Genomic DNA, 13468 nt, shown 5'->3' with positions numbered 1-13468 from the left:
GGGGCTGCAAGGATCTGGCCCAAGCTTCTCCCCTAAGCGTGAGATGCAACCCCAGGGCCCAGCTGAGGCCCACAGCTGCAGAAATGAGTCCATCCCAGGTCCCTGTGTCAGCCAGTGCATGAACCTCAGAACAGGCCCTGGGGTCCTGCCTAGGAGAGACTGCCAGGTGCAATCATCATGCTGAATGTAGAATCAATAAAGACCAGAGTCTGGAGTGTTTGCCCAGCCTCCAGGGACCTGTTGGTGATCATTCTGTGGTGAAGCTGGTGTAAGCAAATCCAGAGTCTTTATTACCAGCTCTGTCAGGGAGTTCATTTCCCGCTCACTGTCTCACCGACCCAGTCCAGCTTCTGCCCTGGCACCAGCGGGTCTGTGCCCATGTTCCATCCATCCTGGCCTCACAGCCTGTCTTCCTGCTGCCTCCCTGGTCACCTCAGCCAGCACCTGGTGTCACCTGGGTCCTGCCTTCCCTCAGTCCGCACATCCTCCCCAAGCTCTCCTGGAGCCCTTGTGCTGGTCCACGACTGCATCGCAGCTTCGCCCACTTTTTTGGCCTCCTATCCATTAGGCCACAGTGGCTGGGGCGACTCATTGTCTGATCCGACCATCCCTCAGATACCTCAAACCCTCTGAAAGTTTGAGCCTCACTTGGCCTTTATTGGGCATCTTGTCTCCTAGCCATGCCTCCATGTCTGCAGCCCCATCTCCCACTCAGTAGGATGTGGTTTCCTGCCCATGCCCTGCCCCTCACCTGACTCACCCCCTTTCTTCTAAGACTCAGCTCAGAAATCACCTCCTCAGAGAGGCCCTTTTGCCCCCTCTTGCCAGGTAGCTTAAGTACGTCCACTGGGGGCTCCTGTTCCCCTCATTCATGGCCCTGGTCTCTGCGTTTCTAGGTCATAAATGCTCATGGGACACGGCCACCTCCCCAGCAGACTGGGAGCTTCCTGAAAGAAGGGCCTGCCTTGAGGGCGTGGTGGGTCCTGGAGCTGCACCAGCAGGAGCTCAAGAAATGGGTGAGTGAATGGAGGTCAATCTGCTCTGCCTCCAGGCCTGAGGTGCAGGGTGGACGGGGTGCCGAGTTTCTGCCGTGTACCTGTCACCCAAGTGCACTCCTGTAACCACATCTCCAGGGCTGAGTTAATGGAGACGAGGTGCTTGTCCCAGACCAGAGCTTAATGTCTAAAGACGAATTTAAGCTGATGTCTGTGTCTCGTTCTGGAAAATATATTTCATGAGGATTTTACTTTCTTCAGAGGAAATCGTTTTGAAGCAAATGCCGGAAGGTTACAATTTGTAGAAGCAGGTGTGTCTACTCAGACCACAGCTGTTTGGCCAGGAGCCATGGGAAACAGCTCCTTTGCAGACAGCTCTGTGCTGCAACTTGGTTTAATCTGGGAAAGGCACGCCCTCCGCTTGTGGGCATTGGGATCATAGGGCTTTGTCTGGTGCTGAAGTAGCAAGGCCTCTCACTCAGATGCGGGCAATGAAGTTCACTGTCAAGGATGTTGGTGAGGCCAGAGGGCCAGCTACTGTGTCCCTTTCCCCTTGTTCATGGGGCAGGGGTTGGGGAACCTGTTTCAGAGAGGATAGGAGGAGACCCTGATATCCTGTCCTGAAGCTCCAGACCAGACAGTGGCCTTCACCACTCCTCCACACCCAGCCCGAGCCCTGGTCTCCAAGGGCCAGGCTCTGTATGTGGGGTGTCCTAACCCCGATGGCCTTTCCTTTGGGGTTTGCTGATTCAGAGGTCCTTAACTTACGCCAGGCTCCTGGGCTGAGACCCTGAAACCAATTTTATGACAGTGGCTGAAACTGGAGAATTTGTGGCAGGCTTGCTGACCCTCTGTGCACACGATCTTTAACCCCCAGGAGAGTTGTGTCATCTCTGTGGCCCAGAGCTTGTGGCTTAGTACTTAGATTGGTGGCTGTCCAGAGTTCTCCCATACCTGCTATCTGACAGACTTGCCTGTTGTTTCTTTAAAATCCCAAAAATTTCATTTGAATTTAACCCGAAGCTGGGGCAACAGCCCACTGGCTCCCTTTGAGCCTGTGGGTTTGGCTGCCTTCAGCACAGTGTGCAGCACACAGCTATGCACGGTGCAGCCATCTTCAGACTGGCTGCAGTGAAAGCTGTAGGGGAGGCCACAGAGCCGCCTGCACCAACTGGACCTAGAGGAGGTGGCAGGTCCTGTCCCTACAGGTGGGGAAGGTGGCATGGGGTCTCCCAAGTCTCCAGCAGCCACTGCATTTGGCACCAAGGTGCTGGGGGTAGGGGTCTAGGCCGGACTGCTGGGGACACTCAGATGTCACCCCCAAATGCATGGAGCAGGCCCACTCCCAAATCTCCGTAGCTCTTTCTTCCTCTTCTCTGTGGCCCGAGGTCACCAGCCCAGCCGATACCACCCTTATCTGAGCACCTACCGCACCCTGTCACCATCCTCCGTCTCAGGCCACAATGTGCATAGTGGTCAAAGGAGCTTCCTAAACAATCTGACTAGATCCTCCCTTTGGCAGTCCCATGGCCTTGGAGGAAAAAGTCCAATCTCCCAGTCTCTATCTAGGGGCCCTCTGTGCTTCTGCCCCTCTTTCCTTACCCAGCCCCACCCTGGAAGGGTCCCTAGCATCTCAGAGGTAGATGCAGCCCCCCTTCGTCAAAGGGTTCCTGAGAGAAATTCCCAAACCTTCTGCTCTCCCATGTGGCCCATCCCTAACACTCGCCAGGCAGGGTAGGGACCTGCCATCAGCTGTGACCGCACTATCAGTGGGAACTGGCTCCCTTTCCAGCTGCCCTGTGTCCACCTCACTTCTGCTGTGGCCACAGGAACACTTCTGGGCAAGTTCCTTCCCAGCCCTGCCTGCAGCGGCAGTGAGCAGCCAGGCCTGATCTTTCTGGTTCCCCCAGGCTGGTCCCAAGAATGTTGTTGGTCTCAACGCAGGCATCAGTGGGTTTGAGGTGGCTGGCAGCCCAAGGGCCACCATGGCGTTCCTCTAAGATGTGGCAGATCCAAGCATCCTAGCTCTTCACAGCCACTGGGTCCCCCATCCGGGGCCCCTCCCCTGCCTCCTGTCCCTCAGTGCCCTGGACATAAGGAGCCCCCAGGTGCTGCCCAGCCACCCGCTCCTGCATGCAGTCCCTACATCTATACACAGAAGCTGCTGAAGCAGTTGACACAAAAGGAATTGCCACGGATGGAGCCAGTTTCTAGAGCTGTGTGGTTAATTATTTTGTCTCAGTGAAATGAAAGGAGGGCAAACAAACAACAACACATTAATTAGTTTGATCTACGCTTTCCCCATGAAAGAGGGGAGTAGAAGTTAAACGCCAGAGGCTGGGAACTTCTCAGAGAGCCCTAGAAGGCTTCGAGGGTGTGGGTGCCGAGGGGGATGCAGCAGGGCACCCAGCCTGTATCCCTGGGCGCTTTGTCTTGCCCACACCCCCTGGCGGGGCAGGACCTTGTGGGTGGCCCAGCCCAGGCTCAGTCTCCCAGTGAAGCATGCCTTCGTCACCTCCATGCCCCAGTTCTCTGCTTCCCTGTTCTAGAACTGGCATCTTTGCCAAGCAAAGTCTACCATGGGCATCTCTGATCAGGGTGACAGGTTCCTCAAAGGCCACATGTGCTGAAATGTAGCCACTCAACCCCACACGCTGGATTGCTCTTTCAGGTTCCTATTTAAAGCAACAATCACTCCTGGGTTTCTCCCTTTTATAAGTCCTGGTGAGTGGATTCCAGGGTTGCTCAGGATGCCCCCTCCCCTGCCCCCATACCATGGTCTCCAAAGCTGGGCTTGAGTCCCAGATACCCTCAGTTCCTCATGGTCACTCCTGAGCCCTGGGGTCACTGTGGGGGGCTACCCAGTGCCCCAAGGGAGGGCTCTTGGGAGTCAACCTCTGTCCTACAAATGGAGACCTCAGACTTGCCCCCTCACTTCCAACTGCCCTGCTCAACACTCAGCTTGGGTTGGAGGGTCAGGCTCGCTGATCCTGTCTTGTTATCTATGGCATAGTGGTAGCAATCTCTGCCTTCCAGGGCTAATCATGAGGATTAATCCTTCCCTACCTTCCCTCCTCTTCCTTGTAGGACCTCCCTGACCAGGTCAGGAGGGAGCCACCTCCCCTGAAGCTGGCTCCTGTGTGTCCTGACTGCTCAGCCTGACCTGTGGATTCAGTGGATTTTGAAGATGGTACAAGCTGGTTCCGTGCACTGTGCTGGGGGCAGCCTGAGCCGCCACCCCCCCGCCCCCCCCCGGCTCCCCCCACCGCCCCCCCCCCCCCCCGATCCTCTGATCCTCTAAGCTCCTGACTGACCTGTGATGCTTTCAGATCCTCAGAGACCCATCTGCACTGTTTAGGCTGGAGCTGCTGGCCTTCACAAACGTGTTCCTCTCCCTACAGTGAGGACCGGACGGGACCTAATTGTGACAAGGAGACTGGGCTGCAGAACCAGGGCAGATGGAGGGAGCAGAGAGGTTTGCAGGCTGATCCAGCAAGGAGGGGAAGTTGCCTGGGGAGGTTTGGAGTCCAGATGGGAGAGAAAGAGGTGGTCGGTCACAGGCTGGCCACTCCTGGGCAGGCACGGGACATTGACAGAGAGAAGCTCTACATCAGGGTCCTGTGGGTTACTGGTATCTGTGGTGACCTGACCTGCAGATGCCTCAGCACAGGAAGGGAAGACTTGGACTGTTCAGAGGCCGAGCTAAGCCAAAGCTGCTCTCCCATACACCTCCCTGAGGAGTCGGGGACCAGCTGATCTGCTATCCCTTGGGGAGGGCAACTGCAGGAATAGGGCCTGGCCAGGCCTGTCCTGTTTGGTGTTGAAGATTGGGGGGAGGTTCCCAGCAGCTGCCCTGGGGAAGCTGCAATGGGCGGGACCTCTGCAACAGGCACCAGGTGGCACTGGCACCAGGGTAGCCACCCCACTTCCCACTTCCCTGGGAAATGGACCTGGCAGGCATGCTGGTACACAAGGCCTGCTGCACTGGGGCTCAGAGGGTCCCAGATGAAGGTTGACTTTGGACTTGAATTTTTCCTGCAGCAGGAAAGTAAGCAAGCCAGACCAGTCCTGCTGGCCAAGGCCAGCCCTGGCCCCTTCAAGGAAGCCTGAACTGTCTTGAGGGATCTCTGAGCTTTGGGGAACTTTGGGGGAAGTTGATGAGGGTTGGGAGTTGCCCCAGGCTGGGTGTAGGGTGGGACCTGTCCCTCCTTCATAACCCTTTGCTCTGGTCCTTATGCCTGCTGAGCCCTGTCTTCCCAGCAGCTGGGCTGGGAATCCTGGGGCAGAGGGACCTCCTCCTATCCTCTCTGTGTCCACAGGCTCATGTCTAAACAGGCATTGGGCCAAGCCCCAGGTTTCTGCAGGAAAGACCGAGAGGATCCCTCCAATCCAATTACTCAAATGTGCCTGCATCCGCCGGTGGCGCCGAGATTGGGCCGGCCCATTTCTGCCTGGATGCCAGCCGCACAGGGGTTGGCATAGCAACATGAGCTCTGATCTGCTGAAACTTGGAGTCAATTCGTCACTGGGAGGACAGAAAGAAAGACTGAAGAGGACGCCTTTAAAAGTGATGCAGGTCAGACAAATCCAGGCTAATCCCTGAAATCCACAAAAATGGGGTCTGGCATTAACACGTGTGCCATAGCAGCGACTCCCAGTGACATGGTGTGCCAGGTAAATGCCCATTCACCCTTCTAGATCCAGAGTACCTGCCCCCTTCTTTCTGAAGCTCTCCCCAACTTCCCCATCCTGCCTATACCGTCTCTGCCCTACACACCCCCAGCTGGCCCTCTAACCAGGCACATGTCTGTTTGCACATCGGGCCACCCCCAGCAGCCTGAGAGCACCTGATGGAGTCTCTGGCACCAGCACAGACCCAAGTCCGAGCCTGCTCCACCTCTCTGGCGGTGGCAGACCTGCTTTTGTCTGTTCCCCTCCAATCCGAGGGGAGAGCAGTGAGCCACACTAAGTCAACCGGCACCACAGCCCCCTGATCCCAAGGTGAATGGTCATACGACCCACGCTCTCACGGGTGCTCTTACTGGACCTCTCAGGAAAGAGGCCTGCATTTTCTCTGAGGTGGAGGCACTAAGAGCCTGAAGCTTCTGGAGCCTTCCTTGAGAACAAATCTAATTCAAAGGAAAATAGACCTTAGGGCTGGAAGGGGAGTCCTGGTGACATTTTGAGCTCTAGTTTCCCTGGGCCTGAAGACAACACCACCCCAGACTTTCTAATGAGTGAGTTACCAAATTACCATTTCCTTTGCTCTAGTCAAAGTTGCATTTCTGTCGCTTGCCATCAAAGGGATCCTATCTAATATATATCAGCGACCTGATCTTTCTAAAACTCAATTCTTAATCAGTTTGTCTCCTGGGTACACTTCTGTGGCACCTCATGGCCTGCCCACTGGGCAAAGGATGGGGGTGGGGGACTTTCTCCTGAGTTCTGGAAGACCCTGCAGGACCTGGTGCCTGGGGTTTGTACCGTTATGGTTTGAGCATCCCTCAGGAGACAGCAGTGCAGATGTTGCAAGCACAAACTCGGGTGTCAGGCCACTGACTCTGAGCTGTGATTTCCGTATCTGTTAGGCATCTATAATAACATAACTAGCTCAGGGTAGTTGGAAATGATGTATGAAGACTTAGCACAGTGCCTGCCACATCTCTAGTAATATTTTTGTTACTGCTCCTACTGTTAATTTTCTTGCTGCAAAGGCCCTCAAGATACAGCCGGGGCCCTCACAGTTTCCTCCTTGTGTGGTTGGCTGCTTGACAAGAGGGTGCCCTGCTATCCCAAACAAGGGGTGAGGATGGTGCAGGGGGTATGGGGGTCTCATTCTCCTGGCAGGACGGTCTGGTGGGGGCTGCCTGTGCAAGCCTAAGTCACAGGCTTCTGCAGAAACCTGTGCAGGTGCAGGCCAAGGGGCCATAAAATTTTCAAAAAGACACTTTCCAAGGGAGCTATTAATGCATCACGTGGTTTCTGAGAATAGGAACAGGCTGCAAGCAGCTCCGTGGCACCCCTTCAGTCAGCCAGCCTTGGCATTTCCATGTCAGAGCTCAGAAAGCCCAGATGAAGCTGATTCTTGCATGACTGGAAAGCAAATCTCAAGCCACGTTGGATGTATATGTGCCAGGGGTGGCCAAATCCATCTAATATTTAAAATAGCAACACTTCTGGGTTCAAGACCTTGTGCTACAACAGTGCCATGGGGCAGCTGCCCTGAGACCATGTGCTTCATCACAGAATGGGGCTAAGTTTGAAGATCTGGCACCCCACCCTCTACTTTCTGCCTTTCCAGAATCATCTATTGGTGACCAGAAAGGGGGCCATTAAGGAGAAGGCTAGGTGGCGGTTGGCACCTAAGTCTATACCTGAGCCCAGGGCATGGGGAAGCTGGGGGTGAGCGCTTCCTCCATGATGAAAATCAGGTCTGAGATCAGTCTGTTCCAGGGTCTACTCCACACGGGCATTGACAGGGCAGCTCCAAGGCAGGACTGGAGCAGGCCATTGTGACTACCAGAGAGGAGGCTTCAACATCCTTAAGCAAGGCCCAAACCGGGAGGCACGTGCCAATAGCTGAGCATCTAGACTGGCATGGGGCTCCTACCTCAAGTGGCCTGAGCCTGCCCGTGTGCTGAGGTCTTTGCCCGAGCTGGTCCTCACAAACAGACATGAGCAGGGGGTCCTGGAACTGCCCAGCAGGTCACATCACCTGCCTCAGGTGAGCTCTGGGGTGTCTCCTGCATGACTGGCCGAGTGCCAGCATGCTTCCCTCTGGCCAGCCCTACTTCCACCCTCAGGGGAGGCCCTCCTGAGGGATGGAGACCAGGAGGAATCACACTTTTCTCAGGCTCTGCTATTGAGGCTGCTGTCCCAGTGAAGTCCCTGCTTCCCTGACATGAGGGCTGATGTTAATGGTTCATGAGCTGAACAAGGCTTGGAACATCCTTTGCTTAAGAAGAAATGACAACATACTTTCTGTGGGAGTAGAACTTTAAATACAAGTCCACACAAATGGTAGGATTTATGCAGACCCAGTGTTCAGCTGCATTTCAAGTACAGTATTTCCTCCTGGAATGGATTGGCCGCCTGAGTGGTGTGTAGGCATTTCAAGGCATCAGAGAACACAGATGAAGACAACAAACCTTCCTAAAACAGAACAGACTTGCTAAAATTCTTCTGAAGGGAATCATTTCACATTCAACCTAAAGTTTTCTGTGCAAAGAACATTTAACAAACTGAGTCCTAGAGGAGAATTTATGCAGAGATCAAAAAGCAAATCAGTGTGAATGAGTAAATAAAATCAGGCATGAGTGTCTCGCCAAGCCTCCCTGCAGCCCTGGGCAACTGGGTTTTCTGGACAGAGGCTGGGTCTCACGTACCACGGAGCACTCCAGGCACTCATCCTGGGCCCTCGCAGAGGCCTGGAGTCCGAGGCCTCTGCCATACTCAGGTCCTTCCTCACACACATTACCACTGGAGCACTTCGCTCTGAGAGAATGGGCAAGAACTCCCTCCTCCTGAGAGAGGAAACCCCATTCAGGCTAAACCAAAGACTGCCTGACTTAGACGGCCTCTGACCTGCCTGTGGGGTTTCAGCGCCTGCTCCAGAATGTATAAGTGAGAGGGGATTGGGGGCTGCTGGAGTCAGCTTCCCCCATGAATGAGATGTTGAGCTTCTTTTGCGTAAGACTGTGAATTAGTCATTTGTCCCCAGCAAAGCCAGGGGAGAAGAGATGGTGGGGATCTATAGCCCCCAAGTTCCCTCTAACTGCTGCCACCAAACTTGCCTTCCAAGGGTCTTCTGAGGCTCTGGGTTCCAACTAACGCCTACCCCTCTGGTCGTGGTAGCATTTCTACACAGTTCTTGCCTACTGAATCCTGCACTTGTGAAAAGGGAAACAGGAACCCTTCGGTCTGGCCAAAGAGGCTTCGTGTCCTCAGATTGCTGGTATAGACATGCTAGTGTAGATAGTGATATGTCTCTATTCAGGAATGACTACTTATAAGCACGCTTTATCTTTGTGAAGAGTTGGGCAGATGTTTCCTTTTTTGTCCCTACCGCCGCTTCCAAGTCTAGGCTGGGACTCCTGCCTTACTTCCTCTAGCCCCTGGCGAGGCCAGAGCCTGCTTTCCAGGCATTGAGGCAGGGTTGCACTTCCTGGTGTCCTTGTGGACCAGGCTGGGTGGAATAATGTGACCAGCTCCATCTGACAGATGAGCTGTGAGTGAAAATGATATGGGTCACTGCGGGGCCAGAGTCCTTAACAGCAGGCGTGAGACCTTCCAGAGTTCTCTCCCTTTGCCACATCTACCTGCAGCATTCAAGATGGTGGCTGCTCCATCAGCCTGGGTCCCAAGGTGAGGACACACGGAGCAGGGCCCCAGCTAACCCATGTGTAGTAGGAATGAAAAGAAAACTTAAGATTATAAACCACAGCATAGCCCATCCCAGCCTGACCAATAGAGGAAGGCTTCTGGCTTTGTTTCATCAATCCATTTACCAAAAACAAGGCCTTACTGATCAATAGCCCTCAGTTTCCCAGGTATATAACTAGATCCACCCTCCAGACCTAAATCTCTTCAAGAAAGATCTTCATTTTATTTTGATTTATTTATTTTTTAACGTTTATCTATTTTTGGGACAGAGAGAAAGAGCATGAACGGGGGAGGGGCAGAGAGAGAGGGAGACACAGAATCAGGAGCAGGCTCCAGGCTCTGAGCCATCAGCCCAGAGCCTGGCGCGGGGCTTGAACTCACGGACCGCGAGATCGTGACCTGGCTGAAGTCGGACGCTCAACCGACTGAGCCACCCAGGCGCCCCTAAAGATCTTCATTTTAAATGGCAATAATGATGTTCCTCTGCCCTAAATCCAGACCAGGTAGGGAGCTCACTCCTTCCCATTCTCTCAGGGTATGTTCTGAACAGTCCATTCCCGCTCAGGACCATGAGGCATCAGGGGAGCTGAGCCATAATCTTTTAATTTTTAGTGGAAACCATTTCTGCTCAGAGAAGAGGCCACTGCTAGTGATATAAGTAGCAAAGTAAATCCATGGGCATGGGGAAGTAAATCCCCTGAAAACTTCTACCAGGGATCAGTGTACAGGTTGGTTCCAGGGGCCAAGCAAGGCCCACAGGGGACAGGCAGGAGGGAATGTCAAGAGTCCACTGAGGTGGTGCAGATGGAGACGGATACAGCAACCTATGCTTAATGGTTGGGGGTCAGACACTGCCGGGTTGTGCTGGCTGAGCGGTGCGTGCCGGGGCTGGCGCAGTTAGGGGGGAGGCCTGGGAGCTTGTGGGGGGGCTCGAAATCCAGCTCTGATGAGTCAGATGCAGCACTGTGACTACTTGGGATTTCACAGCAAGGTCCTGGGAATTTCCGGGGGCGGAGCCTTTGCTTTCTAGGTGTGTATATTTTAGTGTGGGGGTGTCCTTCTCAAGGGCATTGAGACAGGAAGGTGGTAGGTGGTGGGTGTAGCAAGCAGTAGCAAGGGAGGGAGATGAAGTGGAGAGTCGGAGAGAGCTGCGAGTAGGCATGTGAGAGGCAGAGCCACTCAGATAGTCCGGGCTGCAGGGCCAAGCCCTGACCACAATGACCCACCAAGTCCCAGGAGGCTGGGGAGGAGACGCCGGGAGGAGCAGTTGTGGAAAATGGGCCTGGAGGGAGGATCCAGTGCATTCACTGACAGTTTATCCTGAGTTGGGCTTGTTTAACTTAAATGCTTTGAATGTCCCAGTGGCTTCCCACTGACACCACACAGATCAGGCTAGCCTGGAGCCAGTCTTCTGCTCAGAGCAGGGAGGGCCGAGCGACGCTCTGGATGACTGAGTGTCTGGGCAGCCCCCTAGTTTGAAGCTCCCTGCACCACCCTCACAGCCAGACAGAAGGTAGACAGGGTGTCTCACCGTGCTTTCTGGTAAAGTTCTGGAGAGAAAATTGCCAGAACAGAGGTCAGCACCAATGAGAAAACACTCTATGCAATTTCAACCTGATTTTACTTTTAAAAATAGGCCCAGTGGGAGGTGCAAGCCACTTGATCCTCATCTGTCCTTCTGCTCTCTGCCCTCGGTCCTGGAACCACCATCCTTCTCGTTCCTTTCCTGTCTCTGGGTCTGCTTCTTCTCAGAGCCTGTTGTTGTCTCCTCCTCCTCTGCCTACCCTGAGGAGCTAGACCTTCCTCTGACTCTTCTCCTCTCTTGGTTGATCCTTCAGGGTCATCTGTTCCCAGGTGTCTCTCCTGATAGATCACCTCTTCCTCCACTGCCCCACCACCAGCTCTGTCTCCTGAATCATCCCTGAGGCTCTGGACCTCCTCCATACCATGCCTCTTCCCACCAGACCACAGTTCTACCTCCCTGACCCCTCATATCCATCCCCAGGGGTGTGTCAGGGTCAGGCCCCACCCCCTCCCACCTGTCTCCTTGCAGCTGGCCTCCCTTCTTCTGGTCCACATGGCAGCTACTGGGGTCTTTTAAAACTACACAGTAGACCACATTACTTCCCTGCTAAACTCTTCAGTGGCTCCTGCTGACCCCAGGAAGATGACCAAACACCTGGCAGGGAAGGGCAGGCCAGACTCAGCATCCTGATCACTCTGCATTGTCTCCTATTTCTGAAGTCCCAGGGGCTGTGCACAGTTCCCCTCCATACCCTTCTAGGTCTCCATGCCTCTGCTGGGGTTGTTCCCTGGTAGCCACCATCTGTGTGCAGGGATGAGGCCTCAGCAGGGGGCTTGGGGTCAGAAAGTCACAATGATGTTCTGTTTACCAAGTCCCAGCCAGTCCCTGGCTCTATGGCCAGAGGACCTTTGACCTGGATGAAACAGGTCATTTCTCTCTAGACACCTGGCAGTTTCTGTCCATTTACTTATTGCACACATTTGCAGTCTTGCACACCAGAAGGGTGACCAGCCCCTCACATCTTCAGATTTTCCAAGCTAGAAACAGAATTTGATCTTGAGCAATGTTGGCAAATGCCATTCCTCAAAGCAAAAGGTGGAAGTGTCATTGGTGGTCCTATGGATTGTCTCTGTAGACCAGGGACTCTGCTTTTGTGACTGACACCAGCAGCCTGGGAGCTGCTCAGCCCCACCCCTCCTCTACTCCCAGTCCCAGAGAATGCAGGTTTTGCTTTCTAACTCTGAGGACTTTGTCCCCCCTTGCAAGCACTCAATATTTTAGTCCGTCACCTGACTATAGCTGTGTTGGGCACATAGTAGGCAAGTGTCAGCTCCCCACCCCCTGCCCAAATTACTTTCCACCAGTTGTTTGACAGTGCTTGTTTCATAGCATCCTTACCAGCTCTGGGTTTTAAGCAATTAAAACATTTTTCAATAGTTTAGTGGGTAATGATATCTGGTGACATTTCCCAAGATATTTAACTTGTATTCCTTCATTTTTGCGAAGTGTTACCTCAATTATTTCCCTAGGTATCGAAGGAATTTGTATTTTCTCCATAGATTTGGGTGTGTGAGACACGCTCCTCCACTGGCATTCTACTCCACAAGAGGGAGTTCTGGACAGGATCAGACCGCCAGCCCCCTGATGGCTTACTGCGCAGCTGTGTTTTCAAACTTTTAAACCAAGCAGCAGAACCTTGTCTTAAACAATCTCACCCAGCACCTCTTTATATAAAACAATAATCAGCCTACGAGGGGAGGCCTGGAGAGGCAACTCCCACCCCCTCCAGAAACCCCTATCTTACCTGAGAAGGAGCCACTGAGACCCTCTTGATCTTCGTCTGAAGAGGGGGCGCCACTGCAGTCAGGACCTGAAACGAGATGAGCGGTTCACAGAGGTGTCCGGAACTCAACCGACAGCCATCCAGCAGCCCAGAACAGGTGAGCCAGGTACAAAGACCAAGGGGCCCCACCTGCGCCAGAGGCTGCGCCACACCCTCCACGTCGCCAAGGAGAGGGTGTGGACCCCGTCCTTGCAGACGAAGTACAGCCAGAGGGGGTGGGGGCTGAGGTTTCTGCGACAAATGTGCACAGGCCTGGGGGTCGGAGGGTTGACAAGTGGGGAGGACTCTGCCTGACGGGCGGGAGGGATGAGACCTCCTCGTGGACAGCTGGACCTGGGCCAGGCCGCTGAGGGTGTGCAGGGTCTGGACGGGAGAGAGGCGAGTTCAGAGCTCCAGCCTCGGGGCCTGGGTTTGATCTGACAGGCGAAGCTAGAACAATCGGAGTTTTCCCCCAGGAGCTCATTGTAATCTCAACCTCGCAAAGATAGGTGGGGGTGGAGAGAACTGAACCCAGGCAGCAGAAGATGGAGAGTGGCCACCGGGACCCGGGTCGGGTGGAGGAGAAAGCCGCGTGGAGAGAAAGAGAGGGCTTTCACAGCAGATAAGGGTGAAGATAGGCTGGCCTAGGGGACGCTCAGCAGAGACACTTCGTGACCTCAACAGGGTCTACTTAGAAGATGGTTGGGAGAGCACTCGTGTGAGGGGAGGCCTTGGACAAGATGC

The 13468-nt window shown here is 54.2% G+C and overlaps 1 protein-coding gene across 4 annotated transcripts in view; it reads right to left on the bottom strand.

Annotated features, from left to right (window-relative positions):
- SMPD3 (sphingomyelin phosphodiesterase 3) overlaps positions 1 to 13468 on the bottom strand; it is an 83545-nt gene that overhangs the window by 14649 nt on the left and 55428 nt on the right. The window contains exons 2-3 of one of the 4 annotated variants that reach the window (XM_027076062.2): positions 12707 to 12772; positions 4310 to 4413 (exon numbers count right to left, since the gene is read on the bottom strand). The gene's annotated coding sequence lies outside the window, so the exon portion shown is untranslated. Of the gene's footprint in view, positions 1 to 4309; positions 4414 to 12706; positions 12864 to 13468 lie in introns of those variants that run through there. The other 3 variants (XM_053211308.1, XM_027076061.2, XM_053211307.1) reach the window with 3 other exon arrangements.

This window comes from Acinonyx jubatus, chromosome E2 (genome assembly GCF_027475565.1).
Source record: "Acinonyx jubatus isolate Ajub_Pintada_27869175 chromosome E2, VMU_Ajub_asm_v1.0, whole genome shotgun sequence".
In the NCBI taxonomy this organism is placed as follows: Eukaryota; Metazoa; Chordata; class Mammalia; order Carnivora; family Felidae; genus Acinonyx; species Acinonyx jubatus.
Note: the sequence above shows the minus strand (reverse complement) of the source record. Positions and strands in the feature narration are given on the sequence as shown.